Genomic DNA, 6765 nt, shown 5'->3' on the forward strand with positions numbered 1-6765 from the left:
ATGGACTTCCTTCCTCCCCTCAGCAGCTGCTCCTGCACTCACCTTCATTCCTACTCAGATACCGGCCGCTTCCAGCACCAGCTGACCTGCAAGACACAGAAAGGAAAGGTGGGAGTCATGCAAACGCAGAAGCCCAAGGCTGCGTCACCACCACGTATGGCAGCCTCGGGAAGTCAGCTGCAACTACATCCTTTGTCAGAATGGAAACAGGCACCGTCAATTAAGTGTGACCTCTGAACTCATTGCCACCATCAGAAATAGGCACTGAAATTGCTCACTTCACTGCAGCTGGTTACCTCCTGATTTTGGGTAAATGCGGACACTGTCTTGAGGGCTACCAGAAAAACGACATCAACTTCATTGTAGGTGGTTAAGCTTGGAAGCTGGACTTGAGCAAGAAAAGTTTCTCAGCTCAGAATCACAGAATTATCAAGGTTGGAGAAGACCTACAAAATCATCTGGTCCAACCATTACCAATACTTCCCGGATAAATCATACCTCTCAACACAACATCCAAACGTTTCTTGAGCACTCCCATGGTCGGTGACTCCACCACCTCCCTGGGCAGTGCTATCCAATGCCTGAATACCCTTTAGGGGAAGTAATATTTCCTAATGTCCAGCCTGTATCTTTCCTGGCGCAGCTTAAAACCATTCCCTCTAGATCTATAACTGATCACACGAGAGAAGAGGCCAAACCCCAGCTCACTACAACCTCCCTTCAGGACGTTATAGAGAGTTATAAGGTCTCCCCTGAGCCTGCTCTTTTCCAAGCTGAACAATCCTAGTTCCCTCAGCAGCTCCTCGTAAGGTTTGTGCTCCAGACCCCTCACTACCTTCGTAGCTGAAGACGTTCCAGAACCGCAAGGTTTTCTTGCAGGGAGGGGCCCAAAACTGAATAGGTCAAACATCCTTCTCTCCATCATTGCTGTCATGTGGAAGGCTGTCCTTGGAACTGCAGTGACTCATGCATCCTAACTGCACTCCATTGATGGAAGCACAACGTGCATCATTGCAACTTGCTGGTGGGTTCCTGTATTGGCAAGGGATCGATTCACCTGGAAAGAGTAGATACACAGCATTTAGCGTCAAACTTTCACTGTCCAAGGAGGCAAAGGCTTGGTGCTGCCTGTCAAGCAGGTTTCAAGCAGCTTGTGAGACTCATCTGGGAAAGACAGGAGTCAACCAAAGATGTCAGGCACAGGCTTGAATGCCAGAAGGATGTACAAGCCCACTGAAAGCATGAATTCTACCTGTGTTGCTGACAAGCAGTGTTTTGAAAGCTGGATTTGCACCCTTACCTGCCAGGACCAAGACTTCTACTTCAGAGGGCTCCCTGGCACTGCTCTGCAGTTGGTGTTTGGCCACAGGGGATGGTTTGCCCAGGCACAAGCAGGAACGCCAACTGCCAGCTGGTGACTCTGCCCTCTTACTGGGAGAACTCAGTCTGGAGAGAAAACAGAGCATGCTGTCAGTCGTGGTGCAGGATGAGGGAAGAGCTGCACCGAGCCCTTGCCAATAGTTGCCTGTTCCCGCCACTGCCTGCTTTCTGCTGAAACACAGCCTAGAAACACCCTCTGTTTCAAACAGCAGAGGATGCTTCCATTCCTACAGCTCAGCCCTCAAGTCCTGCTGGCTACATTCCTCTCAATGATTTCAAGCAAGATTCGGAGCATGTGAGCAAAGGCTCCACAGCCGGACAGGAAAGGAGCTGGCAGGCGTAACTGCTTTCTGAGGAACCGTACAGTTATAAGGGAAGCTCAAAAGCATCCCTGACTCTTACGTTAACACCTCCTCGGCCTCAGCTCACTGCCACCTTTAATTTCTAGTGCCAGCAAGTCTGACCAACAGCTCTGCTTACAGGAGAAGCACAATTGGTTTCAGGTGTGTGGCCCTGAAATCTGGAAAACCCCAAGATTTCCATGTACAGCCAGCACAGAACAGGATAGACGCCAGCGTGGCTTTCTGCATCTTGTGACTGCCTGCCCAACCAGGAAGGAAAGGCACCTTGTGTGGCTCCACTGAGGCCATAGGGCAACTGTGTGTTAGTTGAATCCTCAAAGATATAATGGACAAAAAATAAACCAATAAAAATCATCCGAACAATGATGGTAGGGGCTGGAAAGGGCATTCCTCTTTCTTTATCTTTCAGATGGAAAATCAATGATTGCGTTGAAGTTCCTCAGTACAGCTGCAGGCCCTTCCTCCACTTGTATCTTGCTGCTCCGTGTTGCAACAGGAGAGCTGCTCTGGCCTCTCCTCTCAGCCTGTGCCGCCTGCACGGTGAGCAGCTTTGTGAATGGAGAGACCCACACAGACTTGGGCCCAGGCAGAGAACTGTGCCCTGCAAGGGAAAACCACAGCTAAGACAGAAAAGGAAGCAGCAGCACAGCCATCCCCATTCTGCATATCTCTCAGAATTGCTCATCCGAGCCACTGGAAGAAGAGGAGCTCAAAATAACTGTGTGCTCAGAGGTATGCTCGTGGCAAAGGACACAGCCACAATTAAGAGCAGCTCACTGTATCTTAAGAGGCAAACAAAAAGCCTAGAAAAACTAGGGGCCAGAGATCTCAGAAAGCATCACTGCCACACTTCAATCAAGTTTCACCTGCTTGCAAAACATCTTAAGAGCAGTGATGGTTTTCTCCATGTAAGGCTTGGACACTCTCAGGACCCATCAACAGGGCACCATATTCTAACCTAAGCCCAGAAGCCTGCTGTCTCCTCAACAGTAACAGAATTTTCAAAGGTCTTGGAGAAGCCCTGGATTGGATGAAGCTGTCAGATTTAGATCAAGCTAATGGAGGAAGATGCTCACCTACTCCCTCTCCCATGGCTGGTGTGGATTTGGAGCAGAAAAGGACGTCTGTGTAAATAGTACTGTTGAAATATCAACTGGTAGAGCAGTGTTGCACATTGTACAAATCACAGTTGGACATCCATGGACAGCTGATGATAAAAGTAATTGTAGGGGAAGAGCTGGATGAAATATTGTTAAAAACAAATAATCATTTTAGCTGCACGTTTGTAAGCATTTCTTTTCATCCTTCTCAAAACAGTTTCATGGCAGAATAAAGAGGACACGTTCACACAGACATTTCCACAGCCAGACTAGGGAATAATCAAAGAATATCAACCAAAACGTGTTTCCTACCAGTTACATGAATCTTGAAGGTGAGTTTCTAGCCAGCAGCCTCGCAGCTGTACTCCCCTTTGTTGCAGTAATTCATTCCTGGATGTAAATCACATGTAGAAAAGTGTTGCTATGATACTAGATGACCAAGAAAGTCCTATAGCCAAAATGTTTTGCACCAGAGAGGCTGTCAGTTGATCCTCCAAATGCAAGACACACCAAATGAACCGTTCCTTTATCTCTGGGATTCCAAGCATTTTCTCACCTCTGACTTTCACTTGGAATGTTGCTTTGTCATCTTTTGTTTCACAGCTGTAGCTCCCTTGGTCTTTCAGGGTCACATTTTTGACCATGAGCTTGCGGTGCGTCCCCTTGGAGATGATGGTTGTCCTCTGGTCCTGCTTCACCTCTGTTTCATCTTTCTTCCATACGACAGCTCCGCTTGCAGCTGACACCTCACACACCAGCTCCAGGTCTTCAGGAGGACTGACTGATATTTCTGAAGTGGTTTTGGGCTTGCTGACAACATTAATGGCTTCATCTGAAGAAAAAAAGAGAAAGTGGTTTACATCCTGACTCAGGCTTATTCAGCACAGCATGAAGATACAGTTAGAACTGATTGTAATGTCTCTGCTCATTACATTTGGGTGATTGAGTTTCACCTCTGGAGGTACTCACATACAAACGTGTGCTTGATTCTCCTGTGTAAGGAAAGAGTAAGTTCTATGCAGACAGTTCTTATTTCTTTTAATCAATTCTGTATTCTGCACACGTTCTTCTGAAGCTAAAATGAAGGCAGATAAGTAACGTGTTTGCAATGCATGAACAAACCTATTCAACACTTTGTCTCTAAGCTAACAAGCAGCGTTTGAAGAGCACATCAGTATTTCATGCCCTTCATTCCATCCAGACAGAACCTGCCTGAGGAGCAAGCTGATGGCTGTCAGCTACAGGCAGACCTAGCTTAGCATTGCATTTCTTACAGCAACAACTGTTGCTTTCAGTCACTGAATATACCAAGGCCAATTGCTATGCCAGGCACATTTATGGCATCAGTGAACAAATAATGAGTTAAAAATTGTAATAGACAGGAGTCATCTATTCTTGTAAAACTAGGTGACCAAAGAAGAACAGTCCCTCTAGAGTCAAGCTGTTTAGAACTAATAGCATCAATCAATGTCACGTAGATAGATTATTTCCCTGCCCTAAGACCATCTTGTGACCATTTGGTGCTCCTAATTAAGCCCTCTTGATGGCTTTTTTGTCTGAGCCATGTGACATTTTGTGATAGGAGTTACTGCTAGTGTTCCCTTCACCCTACACCAAAGTAGGAGGTATCCATTCTCAGGGAATCATGCAGGCTTCCTCTGGATTTGATGCTCAGAGACAGCCCCAGAACTTTTTAAATCTTAGCTTAGCTCTCATCCAATAATGTTCATCAAACACTGCAACTTGTCCTTTGGGGATGCCTTTGTTCTGCATCAACCAGTTCCAACGGAGTCTTCTCAGCTTGTTTTAGATCAGTTTTTTAACAGATAAAGAAAGGGGCTTTGAATTACAAAGTGAAATTGCAGAATGCATGATTCTCAACCAAACAGAACAGGAGGTGGGATGCAGGGTGAATACCTGAGCCAACACCACCTGCAAGCAATCCTTCAATATCTTAGGAATCTCTAGCCATCCCAAATCCAGTGTTGGGCTTGATCTATCATCTCTGCTGAGTTTTTAGCTAGCTGATGGTGAGCATCTTGGTGGAGATGGGTGAGCAGTCGGACTAGAGGGTCTTAATCAACCTTAAGGATCCTGTGATCAGAGGAACTTGAATGTGCTGTTAAAGGTCACAAGAGCTGCACTGCAGCATGAGCATACACAGCGAAAGGTTTTCAGTAGAGCTTCAGTTCATAAATGAGGACTGGGTTATGGAAAATAGGCTCAAGAAATAAACCAGAAAACAGATCTTAACGCCAGGTTCTGTGAATGCAGCCAGCTGAATTTCACAGATATTGAATTTCAATGACAATTTCTTGTGTTATTTTACCCTCCAGCTCCACCCTGAACAGGAACAGGTCAGTGACAAGCATTACTCCTCCAGGCTTGACCTGACAGTGCTTTACTTGTACTATGAGCTAATGCCAGGAAGAGCAGGAAAAGAGTTTCATCCACGTGCCTTCTCCTTCCTTAGTAAAACCAGTGTGAAACTGCAGCCACGTCAGGCTGAAGGAGACGTCTCAGATGTCCTGCCTGGATGCAGGAGCTCACGTGTCAGAGGATGTCTGGCACGTCAAGTCTCATGGCAGGTGCAGTGCATGACAAACTGCAACAACACTTTCCTGTGGGCTCCTTTGGGCACGAGGCCCAGCGGGTGACACACCTCTGGCTGCAGCTCTTCAGAGCCTCCCAGCAGCCACGTGATGCCCATGGGAGAGACACAGCTGACCCGCACAGCAGATGATTTACCAGCTCGCTCTGATTTACAGCAAGAGAAGATACAAGTGGTGATGCTCAATGGTGAAATACTGCGAGTGTGTGGCATAGGTATAAGATTTGTGAGCCTGAGGATGTTCAAAGTCAGGATGGACAGGGCTCAGAGCACCTGATGGAGCTGCGGTGCCCCTGTTCATTGCAAGGGAGTCCAATTAGCTGACCCTTAAGGGTCTCTTCCCTATCTATGAGATACACAAAAGCTGATTCTGCAGTAACCAAGCTACCAACAGCAGCTGTTTGTCTTACAGCTTGCCAACACAGATTTTAAAATAACAGCATTGATTACTCATTTGATAGTCACATTACAGTGCAAAGCACATGGAAACGTCCATCAGCTAATTCATTTAATTCTTTGGGCAGACCTGCCAGTATGAAATATTATGCTAACATGACAGAGAGAAGAAAAGCAAAATTAAGACTAGCTGACAAGCCGTGGCAGGAAGTTCTGCTCTCCATCAATTTAGTCCCATTATTCAATTCTGTTTGGAGATGTCTCCATGACTCTCTGGAGTTTGTTCTTTGAGAAGAAGCAATTAAGTAAGCTCTCCAATGCCAAAGTGCATACACTACTCTAGGCCTTTCTTGTTTCTCCATGGATCAACAAGGGTGACAAGCCAGCAGAAGATGATGAAGAGCCTCATCATGCAAACTCATGCATTTTATCCCCCTCACAGATGCACTGACAACTTACAGCATCATCCATTGAGACGTTGTGAATTTTCAGGGTGTGTTTCTTCCCCACAATGTGCAGTTCATATTTTTCACTGGCCTTGAGCTCCTTCCCATCCTTCATCCACTCCACAGTAGCGCCTGTGTCTGAAAGCTCAGCCTGCAGTTTGGCTTCCTCACGCAGCCGAGCGGAGATCTTTTCTACATCTTTGCTCTTATTGGTAAATCTCACTGCAGCACCTGTCAGGAGCAAAGGTCTCGTTATTTCAATTGATATCAGGCTAACGTGGTCAATGTTTGCTGCAACATCTCTGAAAAAGTATCAACTTCTGTTCCTGCACTCATCATTGTGTCACTGCTGAGCAATTCAAGATATTTCATTTGGTCTTCTTGCCGGATTTACTAAGTAAAAATCAACCAAACATCTCCTTCTGCTGATTAATAATGCTCTAAACATGCTTCTGCAGAGGTTTCCACCC

General features: G+C 46.1%; 1 long non-coding RNA gene across 1 annotated transcript; it reads right to left on the bottom strand.

Annotated features, from left to right (window-relative positions):
- Positions 1-2401: 2401 nt before the first annotated feature.
- Positions 2402-6421, bottom strand: LOC146754387 (uncharacterized). Its single transcript, XR_014939044.1, has 3 exons — positions 6309-6421; positions 3155-3674; positions 2402-2949 (listed from the first exon to the last, which is right to left on the bottom strand). It is a non-coding gene; the product is annotated as an uncharacterized LOC146754387 (long non-coding RNA).
- Positions 6422-6765: the final 344 nt, after the last annotated feature.

The sequence above is a fragment of the Coturnix japonica genome, chromosome W, assembly GCF_054131305.1.
Source record: "Coturnix japonica strain WE chromosome W, WE-NBRP24, whole genome shotgun sequence".
NCBI classification, from domain to species: Eukaryota; Metazoa; Chordata; class Aves; order Galliformes; family Phasianidae; genus Coturnix; species Coturnix japonica.